General features: G+C 38.2%; 1 protein-coding gene across 2 annotated transcripts in view; it reads left to right on the top strand.

Moving 5' to 3' along the window:
* LOC132380187 (voltage-dependent T-type calcium channel subunit alpha-1G-like) overlaps nucleotides 1–15,937 on the top strand; it is a 319,151-nt gene that overhangs the window by 224,312 nt on the left and 78,902 nt on the right. The window lies entirely within an intron of this gene.

The following is a 15,937-nucleotide window of genomic DNA, read 5'->3' as shown; positions in this document are numbered from 1 at the left end:
GCCTCTGCATGGTAGAATGAACTGGGCTTAAAACAAGGTCCCAACAGCTAATGTAAAAAGTTGCCATATCATATCTGGCTTGCATGTTTTGGCAACAACCTTTTCAAAGGGTAAACTTTCTTCTACCCAAAACATTCCAAATACAGTAGCTGAAAACGTGACATACAATAGTGCAAAGCTATTGGCTCAATCTTGCATCTGTTGCTTATCACTTTTGCATGATAGTCTTCTAATTGGAGTCAATACCCTGCACTATTGACCTGTTAGTGCACTCACCGTCTGTGTTATTGGATTTTTGTTGTACAACATTTATCAAGACTGCTTTTCAATCTTTCACTGAAAGGTAGAGTCTAGGATACGCCTGAGAACTCAACTTCGCTTCAGACAATAACGTACATTAGTCAAATTGTGCCTGGTCTTTTTAAAACTGAAGTCTTTCGGGAAATAGAAATGGAAAGGAAGACAGTTCTATTGAAAACAATGGTGTTACATGTTTCATTGGTAATGGATCGCTGTATTTGCAAGTAACTGACCTCCCCTATATGTTCAGTAAAATGGCTTGATTAAAACTGACAGCCGTAAGGCACTACACTTTATTTGGTGACTGTGGGCATTTTTGTGCTCAAAATTTTAGAAGGGAATACTTATCAGAGGGTTAAGAGTGGGCAGTTATTTTACAAAGAAGTAGGGATAAGCAGTAGTCTATTTAACCTGTTGTAGTTGACCACATTTCACTATTATTTCTAGTTCTGACGTACTTTCAGACTTATGAATCTTCTGTCCGATGGGAAAGTGGAGGAGAGAGAATGCCCGGGGTGGGTAGGGTTTTTGATTATGCTGGTTGCTTTATTGAGGCAATAAGAAGCAGGAACAGAGTCTACAGAGGGAAGGCTGCCTTCCACCATGTACTGAGCTCCATCCACAGCTCTGTGCGAGTTCCTGTGGTGATGGCCAGAGCAGCTGCCATACCAATTTGTTACGTGTCCAGATAGGATGGTGCATCAACAGAAGTTGGTAAAGGACAACGGGGGCATGCCATATTTTGTTAGCTACCTCAGGGAGTAGATGCATCCATAAGCCAATGGATGATGCAGATAGCTGCCCTACTTGAGCAGAGAGATGTCACCTGTGATCTGGTCATGCCCTATAGGAGCTGAGATACAAAATGGGCAAATATGATCGAAGGAGAGACATGTTCTTGTACTCTCACCCCTTTTCAGCATGAGCAGATCCATGTTCAAGTTGCACAGAGCTAATTCAGAGTTGAGGAACAAAGACTATAGTGGCCAGCCCCCTGTGACTGGGTAAGAATAACAGAAACAGCAGGTCAGGCAGCACCTATGCTGAGGGAAACCAAATTTATGTTTTGGGTTGATAAGCCTTCTTCAGATCAACACTTTCCAATTTTAGTTTAGTTTTCCAACATGGGCAGATGTTTTTTTCATCTCTCCCCCTGGTACTGTCAACATATGGAGGTTGCAGCAGTAGTGGAGCACTCTAAATGCAGGCAGATGGTTACACCATTGAATGTGCAGTCCCCGAAGAGATGTCTAGTCTAGAGATTCAGGATATTGGGGCCTTTTGTCAAGAGGGCACCAATTCACCACCTATCACAGCCCCTTAGATAATGCAATAGTCTATAGCCAGCCATCCCAGATTTATCTTTTCAGTTGATCAAGGGCAACAGTCTGAAGCTGACCATTCTAGGGAATGAGCTTCATGTAGGTCATCATAGACATTATGCAGACTCGAGAAAAGGGAGCTGCTTTCTGGCAGCCACACACACACAAAAACTGGGAGAACACAGCAAGTTGGTTATCCTCTATGAAGAGAAATGGACAGTCAATGTTTCAAGATGAGACCCTTCATTTCCCTCCATAGATGCTGTTTCGCCTGCTAACTTCCTGCAGCATTTTATGTGTATTGCTCAAAATTTCTAGCACTTGCAGAATCTCTTGTATCTGAGACCCATGTAGCCAGCAAGGTCACATAAAGTAAACTGTTTTTGTAATGCTGGGACAGATATAAGATCCTGAAAGGGGAAATGACTAGAGTGCTGAAGTTTAGGCCTAACTATAATGTTTATCTATTTTATGTTATTTTAATTTCTTTTGTCATTGCAAACAATTCTTAACGCACCAGAACTGTTCAAGTGCCTGCTCTTTAAAGGCAAGTCTTAGCTGTCTTAAGTAGCACCGATGTGGCAGCTGCTGTCATTACTGCAGGCCCTTCACTGCCTCATTCATAAAGGTTGCCAATGGCATGTTGCTATCAGTTTCAATACTGATACGCCTATTGAATGACTATCTCAACAGCTAAATCGTAAAGAAACAATTCCCTGTTTTGGTCAAATCTGTGGACTTCGGAAGCTTTCATCTCTCTCCCGTTGATCTCTTTGTCTCCATCTCTGGAGACAAACTGTCTACCAACATATTTTATAAACCTGTGGATTCCCATGGTTATCTTGACTCTACTTCTTCCCACCCTGTCTCCTGTAAAAATCCTTCTCTGCCATATCTGTTCATAGGATGAGGCTTTTCTTTTTAGGACATCGAAGATGTCCTGCTTCTTCAAAGAATGGGGCTTCCTTTCCTCCAACATTGATGCAGCTATCTCCCACATCTCCAACATTTCCTGGACATCTATGGACATCTATCCCTTCTTCACGCTGCCTTAACAGGGATAGAGTTCCTCGTGTCCTCAACTATCACCCTATGAGCCTCCTCATCAAACATATTATATCTGCAGCATCTGCTATCTTCAATGGGATCGTATTACCAAACACATCTCTACCTCTCCCCCACCACCCGACTCTCCATTTTTTGTAGGAATTGCTCCCTCCATGATTCCCTTGTCCATTCACTCCCTTGCCCCTGCCCCAATAACCTCTCTCCTGGTGCATATCCCTGCAAACAACAGAAATGTTACAACTGCCAGTACACTTCCTCCCTCACCTCCATTCAGGGCCCCATTTAGTCCTTACAGATGAAGCAACACTTCACCTGTGAATCTGTTAGGGTCGTCTATTATATCTGGTGCTCCTTTATAAATGAGGCATTGAATGATTCGAACATTTTTAGTTTAATTTTGATTTCCACCATCTGCAGAGTTTTAGATTTGCATAGTAGCAATGTAGGTTGTGCTGCCAATGTTCCAGAGTGGTCATAAGTTGCACCCCTGATTTCAAGGACAGGAATGAAAGATACATGAATAATAGTGTTATTATGTATACTGTACGTCTGTTCCTTGCAAAATGCCTAGTGTGCTAACATATGCAGTGCAAGGCACTTAAATGATGGATTCAATGAATAATTATTAGTGCATTCTACTCCAGGTTAAATTTGTTTCTGGACCATCTGTCCATATGAACAGCCAGATTAAAGGTTCATCTATTTATTTCAAATTGTACTTTAGACCATAAGACCATGAGATATAGGAGCAGAATTAGGCTATTTAGCCCATTAATACTGCTCCACCATTTCATCATGGCTGATCCATTTCCCTCTCAGCCCTAATCTCCTGCCTTCTCCAATATCCCTTCATGACCTGACTAATCAAGAATGTATCAACCTCTGCCTTAATTATACATAAAGACTTGACCTCTGCATTTGTCTGTGGCAATAGATTCCACAGATTCACCACTCTCTGGCTAAAGAAATTCCTCTTCATCTCCCTTCTAAAAGGAGCCCCCTCTATTCTGAGTCTGTGCCCTCTGGTCCTTGAATCCCCCATTAGAAAAATCCTCTCCACATCCACGCTATTGAGGCCTTTCACCATTCAATAGGTTTCAATTAGGTCTTTCATGATGGATTCAATTTCACTAATGAATAATCACTAGTGCACCCTACTCCAGGTTAAATTGGTTTTTGCACAACCTGTGCATATAAACAGCCAGTTTAAAAGTTCTACGCTTCTTTCTCCTAAAGCTTTTCGTAACAGCAAAGCATTTTGACTCATGTTTCATTCTGGTTTAGTGTTAATTATATCCTCACAAAAACAAAATATGCATCATTGATGGATGTGTACTACATACCTGCAGCACATTTTATCCAGTACCTCGCTGTAGGTTCATTCAGGTTAAGAGTGATAATAAATCAGCCATGATAGAATGGCAGAGCAGACTTGATGGACCATGTAGCCTAATTCTGCTTTTATATCTACTCTGCACTGTCCTTCAATATCAAACACAACAGTCTTATGGTCCTATTGGTATTGTGTAAGATGTAATTTTGAATTGTTACCTACCTTTATACTCCAGCCGCAAACAGATCAAAAGTTAAATAAATTGTATTGTCTCTTTATTCATAAAAAAATCACTGTGCTTATGAAATTTAGAATCAAAGCTGGCTTTCCAGTACCAAAGCAGTCGTGGTCAAAGTTGTAACTCAAAGATCCAATAATTCAAACAGCACACAATGGACCAAGAGTTAAAATCCTTCAGATATCCCTTGAGAAATACAGATAAAGGTTATACTACAGATGTAATAACTTGAGATACATTCCAAGTATTTAAGTAGGATGAAAATTGTCACATTTCTGATAGTTAAAGACATTTTATGTTACAATTTTATTGCAGGCAGGTACAGCAAACCATGTGGAGATTATTTTTAAATTAATATTCCGTGTTTTTTAAAACCCCTGTGATCTTACAGATAGATATGTTTGCACAAGATAATTCACACTGTTGAACTGGGGTATACAAGTTCCTTTATTTCACTATTCCAAAGAGCAAAGAGCTTCAGCAGGATGTGATGTAATTTGATTTGCCTGCAGGTTGTCACTTTGCTTTGCATGTACCTCCTCCTATCGACCTATGGCCAGTTTTTTCTAGTGGTGTCAGCTCAGCTTCCCTATAGTCTGTGTCTTCTTTCATCCTCTCACACTTTCTGCATCTTCCTCTCTTTTCTTCACACTTTCACTTTCAAAATGAAATCTGCAGTCTTTGAGCACTTCTTTCTCATTAATGAGAACATCTGTAACACTGAAGATGAAAACTGAAAGCGTGATGTTTCACGATTTAAATTTGCAAAGATTAAAACATTTAGTGAAATAAGTAAGACATCTAATAATAAGAAATAGTCACTATTTCTGAATCATTTAACATCCTTTGTATCTCCAGTAGGTTAACTAACGGGATACTAATGTTTCCCAGATTGTTCCTTCTAGAGTTAAAGATGGAGACAAATTTGATCATCCAAATCCATAAATGGAAATATGACAGCCAGTCTACTGTCTAGCCATATTTCCTTTTTTCTTCCATTTTTGCTTATGTGAATCATTAGATTCAATCCTGCCACCTGCTAAGCCATTCTGATGTGTTGTCTGTTCAACGCAAATATCAATCCACTGCTGGAGACAACTGAGTTAAATTGCTGAAGACAAGTCATTCCTAGATTGCAAGTTCTACTGTTGACACTTGCTTCAAAAAGAAGAAAATCACCTATTGCATATAGAATCACTGTATTCTGTTACGGTTACTAAATTTTTAAGAGGAATAGCTATCAGTTTTTATGTCTACTTTTTGACATTTCCTTAAATATGTTAATCATTCAGAGGTTCATTACAGTATTAAGAAACACAGTCATTGTAATGTCAACATGTCAATTGATTAATTACCCTTCATGACCCATTGTAATGCACTCAATAAGTAGCAAAACTTTTGCGATTAAGTAGAAGTTTGGTGAAACCCTCAACCCCTCCCCTCCCCCATAAATTTTGGGAGCAGCCTATTCTTTTATTTGTTGTCTTTCACCAGAATAGAATATTCCATTTGTTTTCAACTGACTAAACAGTTGGATATCTCAAAGTCTAAATTCCCTTGGAGCTCAAAGTTACTATAGTTTACCATTGACCCTAATACTTAGAAACCATTTAAAAATTATCATAGTTTCAAAAATGTAAGGAAAGCTTAAAATCCTTTTTTTTTAAATTCTAGTTAGCCTTCTCTGCTTCTCTACTGCTTTATATTATTGTTGCCTGTGACTTTTTCAGAACCTGTCTTCTCCTGTTTCTTTCCTATCACAATCCGAAATTTCCTTTTGTAACACATTCCAGAGAGAGCTCTTCAGTGTTTTATTATTGAATTAACAGGACAAGTGGTATTACTGAAAGAAAGTCAGACTTATGCTGGACTTTATTGGATTACAATTGGATGTAAGGTCTGGTATCTTCCTTTTCCTTGAAAATATTGCCCTTTCAAACTGTGACCTAGCCAGAGCTGATAAGTTCACAACTTTGGACGAGAAAGGCCCTGGTCTATTCTTAAACACACTGAAAGAGTGAGTCAGTTTCTTTGCAGAAGCACTCACATCAGAATCTGGATTAAAAAGAAGTTAACAAGATTTTTGTGCCTTGGTTTTGGATGTCCAGGAGACAGGCGGATTAGAAACTGCAGGTGTTTCTCACACAATTATTGGCTATTTCTTTGGGATTACATCCCAGTTCAAATTTCTAACCTTCACAGAGAAATTAATCTGTACCGTAGGCAAGCTGTCAATTTCTTGAATGTGAATGTGAATTACTGAAGCAATGTCCCACAAGCATCATGAGCATGACAAATTCTCTCTTTCGGTGTTGTTTGTTGAGGGACAAATATTGATCATACCAAAGAAAAGTCAGTTAATTTTCTTTAGACTAAAACCATGGAATCTATTCTGGTTACCTGGGAAGCAGTTTGACAACTTTTCTGAAGACGGCACCTTTTCAAATGCCACATTCTCTCACTACTGAATTAGACTGTTAGTCTAGATTTTCTGTTTGTCTTTGGAATGGGAGTTGGAGACATAACCTTCTGACTTGGAGGTGAGATCTGAGTGGAATTATCTGTCATGGGGACCTTAACACACTTAACAGCAAAAACAAAGATAGAATTCTGAATATCTAGACCTTTGTGCTTGAGAATAACTCTATGCCAACAAGTGTGATAGGATGTTAAAATGTGAGGTGGGCCATGGGCAGGGACTGCTATATTAGACGATTCAGACCATGAAAATTATGAAAGGGCTTTCAACATAAATTAAAGAAAATAGGGAAGAAAACAATCTTGTCCACTTAAGTCTGACTTTATATCACTTCAATTGTAAAATCTGTGGATCGGGATCACAAACTCTTATAGTGGTTAAAAGCTTGCTCTTTCCTGCAAAAGAGATCACAATGAAAGGTGTAATATGTAATTAGTTATCAAGAACTTATAAGATCTGTTCAACAGACAAAAGACAGTTGCCATATGAGAATGATAAATATAGTAAGTCAAAAGAATTTTCTTTTCCTTCATCTCCTCTTATATCTGCACCCCCCCCCCCCCCCACCAAAGCTAAGGGCAGATTGCAATAATGGTGAATTAATCATATGCTGGATAGATGAGGTTTATTAGGAAAAACCTAGCATCCTTGAACTCCAGAACTCAATTGTATCAAAACATCATCTGCAGTGGTTTATCCCTTGAGAGAGCTAGGCTCATCATTACCTGCCCAAGCTGGAAGGCAGGGAATAAAGACTGACTTCGGCCACAATACTGCCATCCCAGCAAATCAATTTAAAAATGCCAACATCCCATTTCCAAAAATACAATGCGTCACTTTTGGATGTCCATTGCCACTTGGTCTTGGTCTGTACTTAGTTTCTCCCATTAGATTGTATTCCACAGTTTATCAAAATTAGAACTTGCCCGGTGAAGTAAGATTTGAACTAGATTTGAATCTGAATTTCCAACCTTTAAATCTAGTCAGACATGAGACAGCCGTTATGCACTATTTATTAAGTATCTTTTTAGCCTCTTGGTGTTGTGTAATTCAATTGATCTTTGAATGCTCTTTAATTTAGCCAACTGAAAGGAAACAGCTTCTGCGCAAATTGATTTAAAGTACAGATGTCAACATTAAAAAAATTATAAAAGATGAACAACAAAAGATAATTTCTTTACAACAGTTTACATAGTCATATACTCCATCTAATTTACTTACTTCCTGACAATTATATTTCTTATAATTCCCCAAGGTAATCAAATAAAATCTACAGAATATTAATCCAATAATGCAGTATTCATTATTCAATCCAAAACCAGTTGTATTCTGCAGATGATTTGTCTCGGCTCCCTACAGAAAAATACTTCTAGTGTTCCACAATACCGGATGGTGTTGTACTATGGATTTTCAAACATTGCCATCAGGACCACAATATGTTCTCACTCTCATTGCTCTTCCAATTAGGTTCTCTGTGATCATACTAATAAATAGTCATCACAGAGTAACTTACAATTCAGAACATAAAAAAATGAAAATGGATCATCTGTCCCATCTAGGCATCCATTCCAGTGTCTGCCTGCAGTCCACTCAGCCTTGATCTCCCCATTCAGTCTTCTGTGAGAAACTTTCTATAATTCCGTCCTTTACATCCAAAAGTGACTAAGAATAAGTCAATAATAATAATTTATTTTCACTCCTATATGATTTATTCTTGGCCATTAGCATACAATAAATATTTTATTTGCATTGACTATGATATAGTAAACTACTCAAAAACCCCAACCAACCTTGAAATTCAATGTCAAAGAACTAGCTCATTTGGTTGATGCTAAAACAGCAAGAAGCTACTCACACTTAATGGATTTTGTATCTTTAAGATTACACTTAGGGTAATGTCATTACACAAACAAAATACATCACTCTAAAACAGAGTCTTAACAAATTGAAATCTAATCTACTTTCTTCTAATGCAAATTGGAGCTTTTAGTCAAGTGGTATTCAGTCCCAAAGTAGCAAGCTCTGAGGTGTTGGTCCTTCTTCATACAGAGCATCTTATCAAACATTACCTCTTGATGACATGACCATATTTTTAGATGTCCCTAAAATAACCAAGACACTAAGTGGGCAATATCAATTTCAGATGTTTGAAAGTTCAATGAATCAAGAGCGCATGTGACCTATAAGATCTGATTTAGCCACCTACGAGACATATTAAATAAAACAGTAGAGTCAGGAGTTCTCTTTGGCTTTTAAGTAAGTACTGACTTTTAAACAGCAAAGAAACCTAATATGGCTGCTGTTTGGTTCTGGGGCTTTTATTGCTTTATATAACTCTTCTATAACAAATGATCATTTTTCTGTAAATCTGAGTAATAGTTTCACAGATGGGTCTCTCCCTGTTTTTCTCCACCAAAAAACCACTGAGCAGTTCCAGAATAGTCATCTCAAGCCAAGAAAGCTCTCTCTGGAATATTTCTGAATTATTGTCTGTTTCAGCTAATTAGTGTTAATTGGAAAAGTCTCAACCTGAAAAAGGTGCAGTAATGGTGCAATCAAGTCCAAAAGTAGTATTTTTTAAAGAAATGTTATTCTTGGGGTTTTCTTCAGTATATTAAGTATTGTGTACTTCTGCCAACAGCTCCCCATGCAACCAAAACACATTCAACAGGTAAGCCAGCCAGATTCTCAATGTCAAGAGAACAGAGCTGTTGCTATGGGTGATATTTATCAAGGTGATATCACATCTCTGTGCTGTCCCCTCCTAAGCCACTAGACTATAACTTGAGAACTTAGAACAACTCTTTGTCTATCTTTTTTCTCATTAATAAGCAGATAGCCCAAATCTAACCATATTCACCCTTGTGTAATGCTATATTGACACATGGGCCTTCAATACGCTTACTCCGTTGCCCAAACAAAATAGGTTTCCAGGATATCTGGTGTGGAATTTCCACTGGAAATTCAGTTTCAAGTGGAAATTCCAAAACCCTTTCCTCAGAAGTGAAAGATTGTGAACCCACCTCATGACATTTCCATGGAGCTATCACTTATAGCTAGCAGTTTGAGAAGAATTTATCAATCTGTCTGTATTCTTTAACCAAGAGGTTAACTAACCACTATTATGCTGAGCCCTGTGTTATTGAGCATACATGGAGCATTATCCTGTTGCTATCAAATTACCAAGCACTGATGTTAAAGTAAGCACAATTAACCTCTTTCACCATGAATCACTGAACCTAATATAACTAACTCAGGAAGGTAAAGCAACACGATTTATTTAAATTATTGTAATGAACTCATTCCACCCATATTTAACTTAATGCTGTATCTTTAAATTTTCTGTAAGGAACAAGTAGAGCTATTGAGAGCTCTTATAAATGCTGCTGAATTTTAAACCACAATTTTAATTTGAGCAGACCTTGAAATAACATTACTACAGTAATGTCCAAATTAATAGTTCAAAATTTTAAAAAAAGTCCAAGTAAATTGCTGCTATCTGGAATAGATGTCAAAGGATGTCTGCTGTCAATTTAAATCAGATTTGTGGTAGTAAAACTGGGCAGGAAAACATCTCACAGAAAGGCAATAAAACAAAATGGGACTGCCATGTATGAAACAAATTCAAGTTCAATCCCATCCTTTCCTCCCCTACCTCACCCAAACTTACTAAATACATTATATGAGCAGAACTTTGAACAACATGAAGAATAAGATTCCCATAATTTTCCGTTTTTTGTTCATTTCCAAAGGCAGACTCAGAAAGACCACTGTGGTTTGTCTTCATGTGTGTTTGTCATTTTGTTTATTATTTAATGTTGTCTGTGTGAAATAAGTTTTTGTACTGTCTCTTCATAGTTTGTGCAAATGTCTACCGTGTTGCAGTGTTTCAGTGGCCCTTGCAAATGTGTACTAATGAGCTCTGAAACTAGGGAGTGCCAGGAAGGGCACTAACATTTTTTATTGATGCAAATGTCTTTTTCCCCAGACCCTCCAGAGCATTACATGCTGGCAAGTTATGGTTTAGTACATACTGCATGTTATGATTCCTATACCTTCACACCTCGGGAAAAAATATTCACACACTTCAGATGCAAATTGACTTTGTGCAGTCATATGTTCAAGTTAGGTGATGAAAAGAAATAGAATCTTATTTGAAGGATTTTTTTCACCTGGGAGAAAAACGTGAGATGAAAAGAACAAACAAATATCCAATATTTAGAATTATTATTCCTTGTCAAGTGTTTTTCCCCTGAATTGAATTCCAAAACACTTTTGAATTCAGATTATCAGCAGCCTTCATGGAAGGGATCTACAACCAAATAAGCACCATTCCAAATATATAGCAAAGAAGTCCCGCACTTCACCTCAACTTGCATTGATGTGGTGCTTTTCACATAGTAAATTCTCAAAGTGCCCATCTATCCATCACAAAGTCTCAAAATCATGGCTGAATGGTAGATTCCTTGTGGTGAGAATCATTATCACGACAGGTCACAGGATGGAATGTTTCTGAAGGATTTTTTTTGTGTGAAAAAGACATTCTGCTCATGTATTGCTGTAAAAAGCTGTAAAGTTAGCCGTAATCTTAAAGGATACTGTTTTTTTCATTCATAGCCTATCTAGATAGTGGCTTACTTGAGCCAGTGCAAGTGGGCAGTCCTTGCTCAGATTAAACAATGTGAACACATTTGAAAGTTGAAATGTTCAAATTTTATGTTGAGGAAATTTGATCTCAACTGGGAAAAAGAATAGTAGAGAGTTCAGTCTCTGTACCATCCTCTTTTCAGGAGGCAAGATCCTTTAAATTCTCAATGAGTCATTAACCATGTAAGATAATGTAACTAACCTGAAGTTTATGTCAGTATTTTAGTTTGTTTCTGTTTATTCAAATGTTCTTGCCAATATTTCTGGAGGCCAGGCAACAGAACTCTCCACCATTCATCCTGAGCTAAATTTCTTGTAATCATGTTGAGAATATGTCCAAAATGTCCCATTTTTGTTGTTTGATGGCTGAGTTTACAGCTTAATTGTGTCCAACCTGTACGTTATGATGAACTATGTGACTTCCATTTGCTGATTTGTTTTTTGTTCCCCAGTTGTTCCAGGCCACGTGCTCTAGCATTTGATTACCTGTTAGGTTTGTTTTCAGTCAGTCTGATCCTGTCCAATTGAGTTTGAGGATGTGGATGTGGTCTCAGAATCTGATCGCCACTCTTTGTTCTCTGTAATATCTTCTGTTGGTTATGCAAGCGTGTGTATTCTGATGCATGATGAAGAACACATGAATTGTCTGTATTTCCCAAGACTAAACAGTTTGTTGCTTTAATCATTGAATGAATTATAAGGAGTCATGGACCACTGAAAAATTACTGTTAAAACAGAAGATACTTGAAACACTTAGCAAGTCAAGCAGCATCTATGGGAAAAGAAACAGATTGAAGACTCATGGTTCTATTCCTCTTTCCACAGATACAGCCTGACCTGCAGAGTGGTTTGGAGTCACAAGACTGCAAATGCTGGAATCTTGTGCAATTAGCAATTTATGAGAGGAATTCAGTGGGCCAAACAGCATTTTTGTGGGAGTTAATTTTTTTCTCCCTCCCTCCCTCCCTCCCAAAATGCTGCTTGACCTACTGAGAGTTTCCCATATTTTCTGTTCCATTTCAGATTCTTATCATCTGCAGTTTTCTTCACTTGCTGTGAGAAAATGTTGCTGATTGCAAGCAGAGAATGGTCTTGTTAAATTTGTTTCTCTATTTCAAATTGAATGAAATAATCATTGTCAAAGTAAATCTGAGGTTAGGTGATGCTGTGCTTGGGCATACTGAGTTTCCTGCAGCTGAAAAATAACAGATTGATGAGTGGAAGTGTCCTCTACTTAGGGGTATAGTAACCTGCCAAAGCTTAATTGTATGCTTCTTCCTTATTACAATAGCACACACTAATGTCCAGGCTATTGCCTGCACTGTGAATGTTGGAAGGGAAACTAAGATAGACCTTAGTAAGAGCAGTTAGGGTGGCACTGGCACTTAATAAAACAATAGATGAAACTAAGGGGTAGCAGTAAAGCAGTCACCATTTTACAACCTGTTGGGTTTTTCAGAATCAGCATAGATTGGTTTCGAGCCCCAATGTATACATTATGCAGTAGAAAAATAATCAGAGTAGATAATGTGACTTTTGAGATCATACAATCTCTTGCTTTGCCTTATATCTCCAAACAATATCTTCATTCTCACATACCTCCCAAATGCATTTTCAGTAATGTTGTCAATTAATCGCCCCAAAGTTACACAAATAACACAATCATAAGTTTACATGCTGATCAATAGCTAAATGATTAATAGCTAAATGAAAAGCTAAATGTGGCAAACTGGCAGTCCCTTCCTGAGCTAAAGCAACCACAGCTACCTGACTACAGTTGCAGCCTCACCACCCAGCACCACTTACACAAGAACCACCAACCCCAAACACCCACTGACTCAGCTGTCACCCACTGTTGGGCCTCACCCTGAGCACCAACCGACATATTGACAAGGGGCAAAAGGGAGAGCAGCATTGGGGAAGAAAGCAAAGGAAGAGACAGTAGGGGAGAGATAATAGAGCAGAAAGAGGGGATAATGGAGAAAGAAAGAGGGAAAAGTGGGGGCAAAGTGAGGAAGAGGGAGGGAAATGATGAAACAAAGATGGAGGAAAAGGGCTGGGGAAGCTGGTAGATGGAAAAGAAGGTAAGGGTAAAGGGTACAGGGGCAGGGGAGTGATATAGGGAATAAGGAGGGAAAGAGATCTAGAGACAAAGTTGAGGATGACAAAAGAGCATAGTGGAGCAGTAGAGAGACTGGAGGAAAGATTGGGCTGATGGAGAGAAGACTGAGATGGAGAGAATGTAGGTGTGAGTTAAAAAAAATAGAGAGTGAGAACAGGTAGCAAGAGAAGGAGGTTGGGGTATGAAGAGGAAGGGAAACAATAACAATATTGTGGAGAGTGAACGGGTGAATGGACAAAAAGAAAGAATGCGAGAGAAGTGAGTGAGAAGAGGAGATGGTGAGTTGTTGGACAAGACAAGAGAATTAGAAACACACAGTATTCTATCTCCTTCCCTTTTTTCATTTTTCTTAGTGCAACTCCTCTCTCCTCTCTAACTCTCTCTTGCCCCCTCCTCTCTTCATCCGCTTCTTCCTATTGTCTAACTTTGCTCCCTCTTATTTTTTCACTGTCCTTCTTCCTATTCTCTTTTCCTCTTTCTAGCACCTCCATTTATAGTCCTTCATTTCCCTCTCATGTCCTTCACACCGCCTTGATTTATTTACCCCCCACTTCTCTATTCTCTGTTATTTTCTCTTTTTTCCCCTCTTCACTTTCTCCTTCTCCCTTCTTTCCCACTTACCTCCTTTCACATTGCTTTGTCTCCATTCTTTACTCCCCCCTCCCCCCTTTCTCCCTCCCTCTTACTCCAATCTCTCTCTCTCTCTCTCTCTCTCTCTCTCTCTCTCTCTCTCTCTCTCTCTCTCTCTCTCTCCATTTTCCAAATATTCCATAATCTCCTCCCATATTTTACCACTCACACTGTAATGAACCCAGATATCCTTGGGCCATGGGAAGAAGCCAGAATACATAAAGGAACCCAGGATACAGTACATAAAGGATAGGAACTGAAAGAAAGAGTGAAAACTCTTTATAACTAGTAGACCTTATTCCTGGAAACGTATGTAATAAAATCCATCCTGAAGATTAGACCCCAGAATTCTCTGCAATACTGCACCTAATATGAAAACAGCACAAATTCCTGTTTATTTTTTTAATATAAATCTCCAGAGAAATGTAAGAGTTTAAAAAGACCATTACAATTCTGAGTTTATTCCTTCAATGTCTCAAACTTACTATTTTCTTTTCATACAGCATTCAAAAAAGTGACCAGACTATTAATCTTAATTTGGTTAAGGTCCATGATTCCTTATTAGAGACTATCAAAGATTATTTTACAATAATCTAAATTTTACCAAGTGCATGCAGGTTAATTTTACCATTAAAGACTGAAGGAAAAGTTACTGTTAATGGTATTCAGCTGCATGATTAGCATGCAGGACCTTCAAAGCATCATATTGGATTACCGAAATTTCAAAGCTGTGTCTCGTTCAGCAGTCAATTTGTATGAATTATGCAGAAAAGAAACTGCTGCAAGTGCTAACTGGAAAACAGGGGGTGTGTTAGGGGCTGCTCACTAGATCCATGCACATTGTGCAGAAAGGATAGGCCAACAATAGCATATAAAATAAGGTAGTGATTTCCTGCATTTATTGCTATTAGTCTTTACTTAGTCTCAGTCACTCTTTGTCCTCCTGAAAGATTGTGGTTGTAGGCGTGGAACTGGAAGGTTCACAATATAATTTATTGTCATGTTTGCTTTTTTTCTTATTGGAACCAATAGCTCAGTAAATGCAGGCCATTAAGGGACTACAGGCCCTAGTTTCGCAAAATGTATTACAGTAAACATGCAGTGATTACTAATAGATGTATACAGTCCTCGCAGAATAATTTAGGCTGTGTTATTCTAAAGCAACACACACAAAATACTGGAGGAGCTTAGCAGGTCAGGCAGTATCTATAGAAATGAATAAATGAGTCAATGTTTCAGGCAGAGACCCTGCTACAGGACCGAAAGGTCTTGGCCTGAAACATCAACTGTTTATTCATTTCCATAGATGCTGCCTGACCTGCTGAATTCTCCCAGAATTTTGTGTGTGTTGCTTTGGATTCCAGCATCTGCAGACTTTTTCATGCTCATGTTATTCTACTTCAAAGAGATATGCATGAATCTATCTAGCTATTTTCCTAATTCTGTTAATTGATCTTGAGGGATTCAAGTCTGTAGTGGACTAATTCAGAGGAATATTCTGGGTATTGATATTGGGCTCACAAGCAATGTTACTGAAAAAATGTAAGGAATTAATTTATGTCTATGTTCAAAACTAAAAGCAGTAAAAACAATAAGGTAACTTACATTCAGTTATGCAATGGAATTGCATAATAAATTGTAGAAAAAGAGAAGACTAAATGATGACGTTGCATTTTGCATTACTGTTTCTGCACATTTTGCCTGTGATTGTACTGAGCAGTCCAACATAAAATGTAGCTAACTTAATTGTAGCACTGCTGCTTAAATTATTAAGAACTTCACAAAATTAATGGGTAGT

This window comes from Hypanus sabinus, chromosome 23, assembly GCF_030144855.1.
Source record: "Hypanus sabinus isolate sHypSab1 chromosome 23, sHypSab1.hap1, whole genome shotgun sequence".
Lineage (NCBI taxonomy): Eukaryota > Metazoa > Chordata > Chondrichthyes > Myliobatiformes > Dasyatidae > Hypanus > Hypanus sabinus.
Note: the sequence above shows the minus strand (reverse complement) of the source record. Positions and strands in the feature narration are given on the sequence as shown.